This window comes from Triticum dicoccoides, chromosome 7A (genome assembly GCF_002162155.2).
Source record: "Triticum dicoccoides isolate Atlit2015 ecotype Zavitan chromosome 7A, WEW_v2.0, whole genome shotgun sequence".
Lineage (NCBI taxonomy): Eukaryota > Viridiplantae > Streptophyta > Magnoliopsida > Poales > Poaceae > Triticum > Triticum dicoccoides.
The window spans coordinates 74,065,703-74,082,607 of record NC_041392.1 but is presented as its reverse complement, the minus strand read 5'-3'; positions in this window follow the sequence as shown (position 1 = coordinate 74,082,607).

The following is a 16,905-nucleotide window of genomic DNA, read 5'->3' as shown; positions in this document are numbered from 1 at the left end:
CGATGTGATCGCGGTCGGCACGCTACCTCTACATCTACCTTCGGGATTAATATTAGACCTAAGTAATTGTTATTTGGTGCCAGCGTTGAGCATGAACATTATATCTGGATCTTTTTTGATGCGAGACGGTTATTCATTTAAATCAGAGAATAATGGTTGTTCTATTTATATGAGTAATATCTTTTATGGTCATGCACCTTTGAAGAGTGGTCTATTTTGGATGAATCTCGATAGTAGTGATACACATATTCGTAATGTTGAAGCCAAAAGATGCAGAGTTGATAATGAAAGTGCAACTTATTTGTGGCACTGTCGTTTAGGTCATATCGGTGTAAAGCGCATGAAGAAACTCCATACTGATGGACTTTTGGAACCACTTGATTATGAATCACTTGGTACTTGCGAACCGTGCCTCATGGGCAAGATGACTAAAACACCGTTCTCCGGTACTATGGAGAGAGCAACAGATTTGTTGGAAATCATACATACCGATGTATGTGGTCCGATGAATATTGAGGCTCGTGGTGGATATCGTTATTTTCTCACCTTCACAGATGACTTAAGCACATATGGATATATCTACTTAATGAAACATAAGTCTGAAACATTTGAAAAGTTCAAAGAATTCCAGAGTGAAGTTGAAAATCATCGTAACAAGAAAATAAAGTTTCTACGATCTGATCGTGGAGGAGAATATTTGAGTTACGAGTTTGGTGTACATTTGAAAAATTGTGGAATAGTTTCGCAACTCACGCCACCCGGAACACCACAGCGTAATGGTGTGTCCGAACGTCGTAATCGTACTTTACTAGATATGGTGCGATCTATGATGTCTCTTACTGATTTACCGCTATCGTTTTGGGGATACGCTCTAGAGACGGCCGCATTCACGTTAAATAGGGCACCATCAAAATCCGTTGAGACGACGCCTTATGAACTGTGGTTTGGCAAGAAACCAAAGTTTTCGTTTCTTAAAGTTTGGGGCTGCGATGCTTATGTGGAAAAGCTTCAACCTGATAAGCTCGAACCCAAATCGGAGAAATGTGTCTTCATAGGATACCCAAAGGAGACTGTTGGGTACACCTTCTATCACAGATCCGAAGGCAAGACATTCGTTGCTAAGAATGGATCCTTTCTAGAGAAGGAGTTTCTCTCGAAAGAAATGAGTGGGAGGAAAGTAGAACTTGACGAGGTAACTGTACCTGCTCCTTTATTGGAAAGTAGTACATCACAGAAAACTGTTTCTGTGACACCTACACCAATAAGTGAGGAAGCTAATGATGATAATCATGAAACTTCAGATCAAGATACTACTGAACCTCGTAGATCAACCAGAGTAAGATCCGCGCCAGAGTGGTACGGTAATCCTGTTATGGAAATCATGCTACTAGATCATGATGAACCTACGAACTATGAAGAAGCGATGGTGAGCCCAGATTCCGCAAAGTGGCTTGAAGCCATGAAATCTGAGATGGGATCCATGTATGAGAACAAAGTATGGACTTTGGTTGACTTGCCCAATGATCGGCAAGCAATTGAGAATAAATGGATCTTCAAGAAGAAGACTGACGCTGACGGTAATATTACTGTCTACAAAGCTTGACTTGTCGTGAAAGGTTTTCGGCAAGTTCAAGGGATTGACTACGATGAGACCTTCTCACCTGTAGCGATGCTTAAGTCCGTCCGAATCATGTTAGCAATTGCCGCATTTTATGATTATGAAATTTGGCAAATGGATGTCAAAACTGCATTCCTGAATGGATTTCTAGAGGAAGAGTTGTATATGATGCAACCAGAAGGTTTTGTCGATCCAAAAGGAGCTAACAAAGTGTGCAAGCTCCAGCGATCCATTTATGGACTGGTGCAAGCCTCTCGGAGTTGGAATAAACGCTTTGATAGTGTGATCAAAGCATTTGGTTTTATACAGACTTTCGGAGAAGCCTGTATTTACAAGAAAGTGAGTGGGAGCTCTGTAGCATTTCTGATATTATATGTGGATGACATATTACTAATTGGAAATGATATAGAATTTCTGGATAGCATAAAGGGATACTTGAATAAGAGTTTTTCAATGAAAGACTTCGGTGAAGCTGCTTACATATTAGGCATAAAGATCTATAGAGATAGATCAAGACGCTTAATTGGACTTTCACAAAGCACATACCTTGACAAGATTTTGAAGAAGTTCAAAATGGATCAAGCAAAGAAAGGATTCTTGCCTGTGTTACAAGGTGTGAAGTTGAGTAAGACTCAATGCCCGACCACTGCAGAAGATAGAGAGAATATGAGAGATGTTCCCTATGCATCAGCCATAGGATCTATCATGTATGCAATGTTGTGTACCAGACCCGATGTGTGCCTTGCTATAAGTCTAGCAGGGAGGTACCAAAGTAATCCAGGAGTGGATCACTGGACAGCGGTCAAGAACATCCTGAAATACCTGAAAAGGACTAAGGATATGTTTCTCGTATATGGAGGTGACAAAGAGCTCGTCGTAAATGGTTACGTTGATGCAAGCTTTGACACTAATCCGGACGATTCTAAATCGCAAACCGGATACGTGTTTACATTAAACGGTGGAGCTGTCAGTTGGTGCAGTTCTAAACAAAGCGCTGTAGCAGGATCTACATGTGAAGCGGAGTACATAGCTGCTTCGGAAGCAGCGAACGAAGGAGTCTGGATGAAGGAGTTCATATCCGATCTAGGTGTCATATCTAGTGCATCGGGTCCAATGAAAATCTTTTGTGACAATACTGGTGCAATTGCCTTGGCAAAGGAATCCAGATTTCACAAGAGAACCAAGCACATCAAGAGACGCTTCAATTCCATCCGGGATCTAGTCCAGGAGGGAGACATAGAGATTTGCAAGATACATACGGATCTGAATGTTGCAGACCCGTTGACTAAGCCTCTTCCACGAGCAAAACATGATCAGCACCAAGGCTCCATGGGTGTTAGAATCATTACGGTGTAATATAGATTATTGACTCTAGTGCAAGTGGGAGACTGAAGGAAATATGCCCTAGAGGCAATAATAAAGTTATTATTTATTTCCTTATAATCATGATAAAGGTTTATTATTCATGCTAGAATTGTATTAACCGGAAACATAATACATGTGTGAATACATAGACAAACAAAGTGTCACTAGTATGCCTCTACTTGACTAGCTCGTTAATCAAAGATGGTTATGTTTCCTAACCATGAACAATGAGTTGTTATTTGATTAACGGGGTCACATCATTAAGAGAATGATCTGATTGACATGACCCATTCCATTAGCTTAGCACCCGATCGTTTAGTATGTTGCTATTGCTTTCTTCATGACTTATACATGTTCCTATAACTATGAGATTATGCAACTCCCGTTTACCGGAGGAACACTTTGGGTACTACCAAACGTCACAACGTAACTGGGTGATTATAAAGGAGTACTACAGGTGTCTCCAAAGGTACATGTTGGGTTGGCGTATTTCGAGATTAGGTTTTGTCACTCCGATTGTCGGAGAGGTATCTCTAGGCCCTCTCGGTAATGCACATCACATAAGCCTTGCAAGCATTGCAACTAATGAGTTAGTTGTGAGATGATGTATTACAGAACGAGTAAAGAGACTTGCCGGTAATGAGATTGAACTAGGTATTGGATACCGACGATCGAATCTCGGGCAAGCAACATACCGATGACAAAGGGAACAACGTATGTTGTTATGCGGTCTGACCGATAAAGATCTTCGTAGAATATGTAGGAGCCAATATGGGCATCCAGGTCCTGCTATTGGTTATTGACCGGAGACGTGTCTCGGTCATGTCTACATTGTTCTCGAACCCGTAGGGTCCGCACGCTGAAGGTTGTTCGGAGTCCCGGATGTGATCACGGACATGACGAGGAGTCTCGAAATGGTCGAGACATAAAGATTGATATATTGGAAGCCTATGTTTGGATATCGGAAGTGTTCCGGGTGAAATCGGGATTTTACCGGAGTACCGGGAAGGTTACCGGAACCCCCCGGGAGCTAAATGGGCCATGATGGGCCTTAGTGGAAAAGAGAAGAGGCAGCCCTACATGGGCTGCGCGCCTTCCCCTTCCCCTAGTCCTATTAGGACTAGGAGAGGTGGCCGGCCCCCTCTCTCTTTTCCCCCTCCGCGAATCCTATTCCAACTAGGATTGGGGGGGGGGGGATCCTACTCCCAGAGGGAGTAGGACTCTCCTGGCGCGCCACACCTTGGCCGGCCAGCCTACCCCCTCTAGTCCTTTATATACTGAGGTAGAGGCACCCTAGAACACACAAGTTGATCCACGTGATCTATTCCTTAGCCGTGTGCGGTGCCCCCAGCCACCATATTCCTCGATAATACTGTAGCGGAGTTTAGGCGAAGCCCTGCTGCTGTAGTACATCAAGATCGTCACCACACCGTCGTGCTGACGGAACTCTTCCCCGACACTTTGCTGGATCGGAGTCCAGGGATCGTCATCGAGCTGAACGTGTGCTCGAACTCGAAGGTGCCGTAGTTTCGGTGCTTGATCGGTTGGATCGTGAAGACGTACGACTACTTCCTCTACGTTGTGTCAACGCTTCCGTAGTCGGTCTGTGTGGGTACATAGACAACACTCTCCCCTCTCGTTGCTATGCATCACCATGATCTTGCGTGTGCGTAGGAAATTTTTTGAAATTACTACGAAACCCTACAGGAGGAGCCAGCTCTCCTGAGAGAGCGGCGGACGGAGAGGAGGAGGATGACAATCACATGCCCCCCTCCGAAGACGAGGCAAGCCTCGGCGACGATGAATTCATGGTACCAGAGGATCGCGTTGAACAAGAGCGCTTCAAGCGCCGGCTTATGGCCACGGCAAATAGCCTGAAGAAAAAGCAGCAGCAGCTTCAAGCTGATCAAGATCTGCTAGCTGACAAATGGACTGAAGTCCTCGCGGTCGAGGAATATAAACTCGAGCGCCCCTCCAAGAGTTACCCAAGGCACAGGTTACTACCCCGACTGGAGGAAGAAGCGTATGATACGGCTGATCGGCCACCTCGTGGCCGCGATAGAGAGGCATTCCAGCCAAAAGCTCAGCCTCCACCCTAACGCCATTCAAATAAAAAGGCATGGGGAGATACGCCAGACCTGCGAGACATATTGGAGGACAAGGAAAAGCATTCAAGATCGATCTATGGATCACGAGGGCGCACCACCCTACACGACGAAAAACGTCACGCCGGATATAGTAAAAGCAAATCCGGCCGGGCCGAACACAGCGGGCAAGACCCATTCGAGCTGCGTCGCGATATAGCCCAATACAGAGGCGCCGCACACCCCTTATGCTTCACAGACGAAGTAATGGAACATCAATTCCCAGAAGGTTTCAAACCTATAAATATTGAATCATACGACGGCACAACAGATCCCGCGGTATGGATTGAGGACTTCCTCCTCCACATCCACATGGCCCGCGGCGATGACTTACACACCATCAAATACCTTCCACTAAAGCTCAAAGGACCAGCGCGGCCTTGGCTTAACAGCTTGCCAGCGGACTCCATTAGCTGTTGGGAAGATCTGGAAGCCGCATTCCTCGACAACTTTCAGGGCACTTATGTGTGACCACCAGACGCCGATGATTTGAGCCACATAATTCAGCAGCCAGAAGAGTCGGTCAGGCAATTCTGGACTCGGTTCCTTACAAAGAAAAATCAAATCGTTGATTGTCCGGATGTGGAGGCCTTAGCGGCTTTCAAGCACAACATCCGAGACAAGTGGCTAGCCCGGCACCTTGGTCAGGAAAAGCCGAAATCTATGGCAGCTCTCACGACGCTCATGACCCGCTTTTGTGCGGGAGAAGACAGTTAGCTGGATCGCAGTAATAACATATCAAAGAACCATGGTACCTCAGATACCAAGGACGGCAATAGCAGGTCACGTCGCAATAAGCATAAGCGCCGCATTAACAGCGAAAATACTGAGGATACAGCAGTCAATGCCGGATTCAAAGGCTCTAAACCCGGTCAGTAGAAAAAGCCATTCAAACAAAGTATGCCGGGTCCGTCCAGCTTGGACCGTATACTCGATCACTCGTGTCAAATACACGGCACCCCAGACAAGCCAGCCAATCACACCAACAGGGATTGTTGGGTGTTCAAGCAGGCCGGCAAGTTAATTGCCGAAAACAAGGACAAGGGGCTGCATAGTGATGACGAGGAGGAGCCCCGGCAGCCGCACACTCGAGGACAGAAGAGGTTTCCCCTGCAAGTGTGGACGGTGAACATGATATACGCAACCCACATCCCCAAGAGGGAGCGGAAGCGTGCGCTCAGGGACGTATATGTGTTGGAGCCAGTCACCCCAAAGTTCAACCCTTGGTCCTCCTGTCCGATCACCTTTGATCGCAGGGACCACCCCACTAGTATCCGTCATGGTGGATTCGCTGCACTGGTCATAGACCCAATCATCGATGGATTTCACCTCACTCGAGTCCTTATGGATGGCGGCAGCAACCTGAACCTGCTTTATCAGGACACAGTGCGCAAAATGGGTATAGACCCCTCAAGGATCAAACCCACAAAAACGACCTTTAAGGGCGTCATTCCAGGTGTAGAGGCCCATTGCACAGGCTCAATTACACTGGAAGTGGTCTTCGGATCCCCGGATAACTTCCAAAGCGAAGATTTAATCTTCGATATAGTCCCGTTCCGCAGTGGTTATCACATGCTGCTAGGGCGAACCGCATTTGCTAGATTCAATGCGGTACCGCATTATGCATACCTCAAGCTCAAGATGCCAGGACCTCGCGGAGTTATTACAGTCAATGGAAACATAGAGCGCTCTCTCCGAACAGAGGAGCACACCGTAGCCCTTGCAGCAGAAAGGCAAAGCAGCCTCTCAAGGCAATCAACCAGTTCGGCGCTTCACAGCCCGGACAACTTCAAGCGCGCTCGGGGCAATCGGCAAATAGACCGCCTAGCACGATCTGAGCTCGCGTAGCAATATGGCGGCCACCCCAATCCCAGCCCAGCGGCGAAACTCGTGTCGCGCGTCCATAATTACGCATTAAAAATACCATGGGCACAGGTGGGGAGGGGGGCACAACTGCGGCACGCCCCAAGACGCGGCCTAAACCGCACTAGGGGCTTCCCGTTCGGTTATTTTTCTTTTCCTTTCAGGACCTTAATCTCTGGAAACACTGTCCGGCAGCACTATTGCCGAACACATGATGCAGCAACCAAGGAGGCAGAAAGCTACGTTATACCACGGAATTCCCAGGTTGATTACAGTAACAAGTGAAATATTCAATTTAATATCATTCCTCAGCTTGCCCTTGGAAGGGACATAGTCCTACTCTTTTCTTATCGCACTATCTGTATCACTCTGCTTTAACGCAATTTTTTAATAAATAATGCATGACATTACGACTATTATTGCATTCTTGTTATATATATATATATATATATATGTGTGTGTGTGTGTGTGTGTGTGTGTGTTCATTAACGACGCCTTGCAACCGTACACTCTGGTACGGCCAATACACCAGGGGCTTACGTACCCCACAATGCGGTGTGAAAAGTCCGAACACTTTCACAAGTGCGGCACCCCGAACTTATAGCATTATATGCATCAGCTCCGAATCATGTCTTTGGTCAAATGTTGGATTTGCCCGGCTCCTATGTTTTGGTACCTTACGTTCCGCTCTATCGGCTAAGGTAGCGCTAGGAGAACTACTGCGATTGTGCCCCGGTTCTGCTGGGTTCAGCACCTCAGTAGAGAAAGCTAAAACTGACTGTCATGATAAGGCGAGAGACTGGCCGTTGTTCGGCGAGGTTTTCAAGTCCCTAAAGACTTATGCCGCTTAGAGCGAGGGGCCGGCCCTATCCGGCTTAAAGGTGTGTATCGCGCCCCAAATTCGGCCTTCCGAATACCAGGGGCTTCGCCGAAATTTAAAATTATAGAATTCTATGGCTAAGTGAGAGTGATAAAGCATCATTAGTCCGGTTGCCTTGTTCGTTGTGTTGAGCACCTCCCTCAAAGGACCCAAACATGGGAACAAGAGTGCTCAGGTTTATCCCGAACACCCCAGCACTCGTGGCATGGGGGCAGAAGTTGAGGACTAGCCATCTCTCAGATTGGGTAAACAGCCAAACAGAAGGTAATATTTTAAATTCCAACAAGTGTTGCATAGCGCATATGAAACAAGTTTTCATACATACAGGATAAAACGAGCAAGTCTCATCCAAATATTACATCTTTTGAACACTCGTCCGCGATGAGACGGGCACCCGGCAGAACACCCTCGTAGTACATCTTGGGGTGGCAGTGCTCCTTGCCCTCTGGAGGCCCCTCCTTGATCAGCTTCACGGCGTCTAGCTTGACCCACTGCAATTTCACACGGGCGAAAGCCCGGCGTGCACCTTCAATGTAGACAGATCGCTTGACGACCTCCAGCCGTGGGCAGGCATCCACAAGCCGCCTCACCAGGCCGAAGAAGCTGTTCAGAAGGGCGTCGCCAGGCCACAGCCGGACTATAAAGCTCTTCATGGCCTGATCGGCCGCCTTATGTAGCTCGACCATCTGCTTCAGCTGGTCGCTCATTGGCACCAGATGTTCGGCCTCAGCATACTGAGACCAGAACAGCTTCTCCGTCGAGCTTCCGTCCTTGGCCTGGTAAAATTGTGCGGCATCGGACAAACTGCGAGGCAAATCTACTAATGCTCCTGAAGAGCTCCGGATCCGGGTAAGTAATCGGTAATTTACGTTTACATGCTTGCTTTGCATATAGAAAGCCTTACCCGCCGCTATCTTCTTCATCGCGTCAATCTCTTGGAGGGCCTTTTGGGATTTGGCCTTGGCACTTTTTACACTCTCGAGGGCCGCGGCAAGATCAGACTCCCGCGTCTTGGAGTCAAGCTCCAACGCCTCGTGCTTCGCCACAAGAGCCTGAAGCTCTTGCCGCACCTCGCCCACCCGAGCCTCATGCTTCTCTCGCTCAGTGCGCTCCTTGGCCGCTGTATCTTCGGCCTTGGTCAGCGCTTGCTTCAGGGTCACCACCTCGGTCGTGGCCCCTGGCAAACATACGATGATCCTGTCATTTTGCAATCGCGTCCTCTTTTATATATACACAAGATAGGGTATTACTTACCCTTGTTCTCCTCGAGCTGCCTCTTGGCAAGGCCGAGCTCTTTCCTGGACCCCTTGAGATCCTGCTTCAGTACGGCGACCTCCGCAGTTAGTGCGGCGGACGCTAGCAGCGAAGCCTGCATATGCATATTGACATACTTATATTAGACTCCTGCAATATTATTTGATCCTCTGTTCGGCTTTTCTTTGTGAACACCGAACAAAGCATCAAGGGCTACTGTCTATGCGGTAATATTTCTACTACATTTTAAAACACTTACCTCGAAGCCTGTTAGAAGGCTGGCACAGGCTTCAGTCAATCCGCTCTTGGCGGACTGAACCTTCTGGATCACCGCACTCATGATAGTGCGGTGTTCCTCGTCGATGGAAGTGCTGTGAAGCGCTTCCAGCAGATTGTCTGGTGCCTCTGGATGGACAGAGGTCACCGGCACAGGCGTCTTGCCCCTCTTAGAAGGAGGCCGCCTGCCCGAGCCCGGAACCGCTGGAGGGTCTGGCGCGGTGTTCGGCTGAGGGCCGAACTCGGAGCTCTCGAGGGCTCCGTCCCCTCGGCTCCCGGAGTTCGGAAGGTCGCCTTGAGGTGCCTCTGGGACTGTCTCCCCTCGATCTGGTGCCTCTTGAGACAACACCTCGGCGTCATCGGCAGGATGAGGGGAGGTGGCGGTCGGGACTGGATCATTATCCATGTCCGACAAGCCCAAGGAGTTGTCCGATGATACATCGATACTGGCTCGTGGCGGCCTGCATAATTGCGTTCGGCGTTAGGGAAAGCAGTGCGACAAAGGAATCCTATGAGTTACTCTGGTATCCGAATACTTACGATCTCCCCGGGGGCTTGACCCTGGGCAACCACTCGTCTTCGCCTTTGTCGGCGGTGGTGGAACCGTCCAGAAGGAGAGTCCTTCCCTTCTTGGACCCTCCGGCCTCCCCGGTTGGGGCGGCCTTCCTTTTCTTGTCTCCCCCAGTCGGTGGGGGAGCATCTTCTTCTTCTTCCTCGTCTTCGGGGGAAGAGTGCACCGCAGAGTCATCGGACGGTGAGTCCAACGACGCCTGGCGTCGGGAACTCTTTCGGGTTCCCTTGGCCTTCTTGGTCTTCTCCGGCACCGTATAAGGGGCCGGAGTCAACATCTTCGCCAGAAGAGCATTTGCGGGGTCTTCGGGCAAAGGAGCCGGATAGTCGATATGTCCGGCCATCTTCTGCCAGTCCTGTCAAAGGTATGGGAGTTTAGATCCCGCATAGAGTCAATCTATATAAAAATAATAAGTATCATGTGAAAGGTAAAGCAGCTTACCGCACTGGCTTGGCGCTTCGCGCTGAATCCGCGATCCTCAGTAATAGGGGGGACCTTGGCACTTTTGAATAGCACCCTCCAGGCGTCTTCATGAGTCATGTTGAAGAGCCTGTTCAGAGTTCAGTGCTACGCTGGATTGAACTCCCACAAGTTGAACTCCCGTTGTTGGCACGGGAGTATCCGGCGGATGAGCATGACTTGGACTATGTTGACAAGCTTGAGCTTCTTGTCCACCGTGTTTTGAATACATGTTTGGAGTCCGGTCAGCTCTTTCGAACTACCCCAGGACAGGCCCTTCTCTTTCTAGGAGGTGAGCCGCGTGGGGATGCCAGATCGGAACTCGGGGGCCGCTGCCCATGCAGGGTCGCGCGGCTCGGTGATATAGAACCACCCCAATTGCCACCCCTTTATGGTTTCCACAAAGGAGCCCTCGAGCCATGTTACGTTGGGCATCTTGCCCACCATGGCGCCTCCACACTCCGCCTGGCGGCCACCCACCACCTTCGGCTTGACATTGAAGGTCTTCAGCCATAAGCCAAAGTGGGGCTTGATGCGGAGGAAGGCCTCGCACACGACGATAAATGCCGAGATGTTGAGGATGAAGTTCGGGGCCAGATCGTGGAAATCCAGGCCGTAATAAAACATGAGCCCCCGGACGAAGGGATGGAGAGGGAATCCCATTCCGCGGAGGAAATGGGTGAGGAATACTACCCTCTCATGGGGCCTGGGGGTGGGGATGAGCTGCCCCTCATCTGGGAGCCGGTGCGCGATGTCGTCGGGCAGGTATCCGGCTCTCCTTAGTTTCTTGATGTCTCCCTCCATGACGGAGGAGACCATCCACCTGCCTCCCGCTCCGGACATGATTGGAGAAGGTCGAGGTGGGAAGAGCGGACTTGGGCGCTAGAGCTCGAGTGTGCGAAAACGGATGAGCAAAGGAGGAAGAAGGCGTGGATAGAAAGGTGAATCCTTATCCCTTTATATGGGTGGATGAAACTAAGTGTCCCCACTTGCCTAGTAAAACTCGCTTATCCCCCAAGCGTCGCAATTGATGGCGCGGTTGGGTTACCCATGCCTGTATTGATGAGAATCCCATAATAAGGGGACACGATCTCTGCTTTGACAAGACGTGTCGAAAGACTGCCTTGCGTTATGTGCGGGGCTGCTTAAAAGAGACGGTTCGAATAATCACTGGGCCGTGACGTAACATCATGCTGCCAAAACAAGCCAGCAAATTAGATCTGCGAAAATATTATTCTCTCTATGGTGGAATGTGGAACTTATTTTGCAGGGTCAAACACTATCCTCGTATTCAAATTCTTCTGTGATGTATTCGGAGAAGGAACCCACCTTGCAATGCCGAAGACAATACTGCGCGCCGGACTCATCGTCATTGAAGCCTGGTTCAGGGGCTACTGAGGGAGTCCTGGATAAGGGGGTCTCCGGACAGCCGAACTATCTCCATTGGCCGGACTGTTATACTATGAAGATACAAGATTGAAGACTTCGTCTCGTGTCCGGATGGGACTCTACTTGGCGTGGAAGGAAAGCTAGGCAATACGAATATGGATATCTCCCCCTTTGTAACTGACCTTGTGTAACCCTAACCCTCTCCGGTGTCTATATAAACCGAAGGGTTTTAGTCCGTAGGACAACAACCATAACATACAATCATACCATATGCTAGCTTCTAGGGTTTAGCCTCTCTGATCTCGTGGTAGATCTACTCTTATACTATCCATATCATCAATATCAATCAAGCAGGACGTAGGGTTTTACCTCCATCAAGAGGGCCCGAACCTGGGTAAAACATCGTGTCCCTTGCCTCCTGTTACCATCCGGCCTAGACGCACAGTTCGGGACCCCCTACCCGAGATCCGCCGGTTTTGACACCGACAACTGGGCATCCCAATGACCAGCCATTTATCTCGTGAGTGAGGAGCGGAGTCCACTCCTCTTGAGAATAACCCGCCTAACATGGAAGATACGGACAGCCCTAGTTGATACATGAGCTATTCGAGCATACAAAATAGGATATTTATTTGAAGGTTTAGAGTTTGGCACATACAAATTTACTTAGAACGTCAGGTAGATACCGTATATAGGTAGGTATAGTGGACTCATTTGGAATAACTTTGGGGTTTATGGAGTTGGATGCACAAGCAGTATTCCTGCTTAGTACAGGTGAAGGCTAGCAAAAGACTGGGAAGCGACCAGCTAGAGAGCGACAACAGTCATTAACATGCATTAAAATTAATCAACACCTAATGCAAGCATGAGTAGGATATAATCCACCATGAACATAAATATCGTGAAGGCTATGTTGATTTTGTTTCAACTACATGCGTAAACATGTGCCAAGTGTTGGGGAACGTAGCAGAATTTTAAAATTTTCTATGCATCACCAAGATCAATCTATGGAGTCATCTAGCAACGAGGGAGAGGGGAGTGCATCTACAGACCCTTGTAGATCGCGAGCGGAACCGTTCAAGAGAACGGGGTTGATGGAGTCGTACTCGTCATGATCCAAATCACCGATGACCTAGCGCCGAACGGACGGCACCTCCGTGTTCAACACACGTACGGTTGGGAAGACGTCTCCTCCTTCTTGATCCAGCAAGGGGGGAGGAGAGGTTGATGGAGATCCAGCAGCACGATGGCGTGGTGGTGGAAGCAATGGTGATCTCGGCAGGGCTTCGCCAAGCTCAGGGAAAGGGAGAGGTGTCACGGGAGGGAGAGGGAGGCGCCAGGGGCTAGGATGCGGCTGCCCTCCCTCCCCCCCCCCCCACTATTTATAGGACCCCTAGGGGGGGAGGCCCTAGGAGATGCAATCTCCAAGGGGGGCGGCGGCCAAGGGAGGTGGAATGCCCCCCAAGCCAAGTGGGGGCGCCCCCCACCCCTAGGGTTTCCAACCCTAGGCGCAGGGGGAGGCCCATGGGGGGCGCACCAGCCCACTAGGGGCTGGTTCCCCTCCCACTTCAGCCCATGGGGCCCTCCGAGATAGGTGGCCCCACCCGGTGGACCCTCGGGACCCTTCCGGTGGTCCCGGTACAATACCGATTACCCCCGAAACTCTCCCGATGGCCGAAACTTGACTTCCTATATATAAATCTTCACCTCCGGACCTCCTCGTGATGTCTGGGATCTCATCTGAGACTCCGAACAACTTTCGGGTTACCATATACTAATATCTCAACAACCCTAGCGTCACCGAACCTTAAGTGTGTAGACCCTACGGGTTCGGGAGACACGCAGACATGACCGGGACGACTCTCCGGTCAATAACCAACAGCGGGATCTAGATACCCATGTTGGCTCCCACATGCTCTTCGATGATCTCATCGGATGAACCATGATGTCAAGGATTCAATCAATCTCGTATACAATTCCCTTTGTCAATCGGTACGTTACTTGCCCGAGACTCGATCGTCGGTATCCCAATACCTTGTTCAATCTCGTTACCGGCAAGTCACTTTACTCGTACCGCAATGCATGATCCCGTGATCAACCACTTGGTTACATTGAGCTCATTATGATGATGCATTACCGAGTGGGCCCAGAGGTACCTCTCCGTCATACGGAGTGACAAATCCCAGTCTCGATTCGTGCTAACCCAACAGACACTTTCGGAGATACCCGTAGTGTACCTTTATAGTCACCCAGTTACATTGTGACGTTTGGCACACCCAAAGCACTCCTACGGTATCCGGGAGTTGCACAATCTCATGGTCTAAGGAAATGATACTTGACATTAGGAAAAGCTATAGCAAATGAACTACACGATCTTTGAGCTATGCTTAGGATTGGGTCTTGTCCATCACATCATTATCCTAATGATGTGATCCCGTTATCAATGACATCCAATGTCCATAGTCAGGAAACCATGACTATCTTTTGATCAACGAGCTAGTCAACTAGAGGCTCACTAGGGACGTGTTGTGATCTATGTATTCACACATGTATTACGATTTCCGGATAACACAATTATAGCATGAACAATAGACAATTATCATGAACAAAGAAATATAATAATAACCATTTTATTATTGCCTCTAGGGCATATTTCCAACAGTCTCCCACTTGCACTAGAGTCAATAGTCTAGTTACATTGTGATGAATCGAACACCCATGCAGTTCTGGTGTTGATCATGTTTTGCTCTAGGGAGAGGTTTAGTCAATGGATCTGCCACATTCAGGTCCGTATGTACTTTACAAATATCTATGTCCCCATTTTGAACACTTTCACGAATGGAGTTGAAGCGACGCTTGATATGCCTGGTCTTCCTGTGAAACCTGGGCTCCTTGGCAAGGGCAATAGCTCCAGTGTTGTCACAGAAGAGAGTCATCGGGCCCGACGCATTGGGAATGACTCCTAGGTCGGTAATGAAATCCTTCACCCAGATTGCTTCTTGTGCTGCCTCCGAGGCTGCCATGTACTCCGCTTCACATGTAGATCCCGCCACAACGTTTTGCTTGCAACTGCACCAGCTTACTGCCCCACCATTCAAAATATACACGTATCCGGTTTGTGACTTAGAGTCATCCAGATCTGTATCGAAGCTAGCATCGACGTAACCCTTTACGACGAGCTCTTCGTCACCTCCATAAACGAGAAACATATCCTTAGTCCTCTTCAGGTACTTCAGGATATTCTTGACCGCTGTCCAGTGTTCCATGCCGAGATTACTTTGGTACCTTCCTACCAAACTTACGGCAAGGTTTACATCAGGTCTGGTACACAGCATAGCATACATGATAGACCCTATGGCCGAGGCATAGGGGACGACACTTATCTTTTCTCTATCTTCTGCCGTGGTCGGGCATTGAGTCGTGCTCAATCTCGTACCTTGCAATACAGGCAAGAACCCCTTCTTTGACTGATCCATATTGAACTTCTTCAATATCTTGTCAAGGTACGTACTCTGTGAAAGACCAATGAGGCGTCTTGATCTATCTCTATAGATCTTGATGCCTAATATGTAAGCAGCTTCTCCAAGATCCTTCGTTGAAAAACACTTGTTCAAGTAGGCCTTTATGCTTTCCAAGAATTCTATATCATTTCCCATCAACAGTATGTCATCCACATACAATATGAGAAATGCTACAGAGCTCCCACTCACTTTCTTGTAAATGCAGGCTTCTCCATAAGTCTGCGTAAACCCAAACGCTTTGATCATCTCATCAAAACGAATGTTCCAACTCCGAGATGCTTGCACCAGCCCATAGATCGAGCGTTGGAGCTTGCACACCTTGTCAGCATTCTTAGGATCGACAAAACCTTCCGGCTGCATCATATACAATTCTTCCTTAAGGAAACCATTAAGGAATGCCGTTTTGACGTCCATTTGCCATATCTCATAATCATAGAATAGGGAAATTGCTAACATGATTCGGACGGACTTCAACTTCGCTACGGGTGAGAAAGTCTCATCATAGTCAACCCCTTGAACTTGTCGATAACCCTTAGCGACAAGCCGAGCTTTATAGATGGTTACATTACCATCCGCGTCTGTCTTCTTCTTAAAGATCCATTTATTTTCTATGGCTCACCGATCATCGGGCAAGTCAGTCAAAGTCCATACTTCATTTTCATACATGGATCCTATCTCGGATTTCATGGCTTCCAGCCATTTTTCGGAATTTGGGCCTGCCATCGCTTCCTCATAGTTCAAAGGTTCACCATTGTATAACAACATGATTTCCAGGACAGGGTTGTCGTACCACTCTACTGCGGAACGTGTCCTTGTGGACCTACAAAGTTCAGTAGAAACTTGATCTGAAGTTTCATGATCATCATCATTAACTTCCTCTCTAGTCGGTGCAGGCACCTCAGGAACAATTTCCTGAGCTACGTCACTCTCCGGTTCAAGAGGCACTACTTCATCAAGTTCTACTTTCCTCCCACTTAATTCTTTCAAGAGAAACTCCTTCTCTAGAAAGGATCCATTCTTGGCAACAAAAATCTTGCCTTCAGATCTGAGGTAGAAGGTATACCCAATAGTTTCTTTAGGGTATCCTATGAAGACGTATTTTTCCGATTTGGGTTCGAGCTTTTCAGGTTGAAGTTTCTTGACATAAGCATTGCATCCCCAAACTTTTACAAACGACAGCTTAGGTTTCTTGCCAAACCATAATTCATACGGTGTCGTCTCAACGGATTTCGACGGAGCACTATTTAAAGTGAATGCAGCAGTCTCTAAAGCATAGCCCCAAAATGACAGTGGTAGATCGGTAAGAGACATCATAGATCGCACCATATCCAATAGAGTGCGATTACGATGTTCGAACACACCATTACGCTGAGGTGTTCCAGGCGGCGTGAGTTGTGAAACTATTCCACATTTCCTTAAGTGTGTGCCAAATTCATGACTCAAGTATTCTCCCCCACGATCTGATCGCAAGAACTTGATTTTTCTGTCATGTTGATTCTCAACCTCACTCTGAAATTCCTTGAACTTTTCAAAGGTCTCAGACTTGTGTTTCATTAAGTAGACAT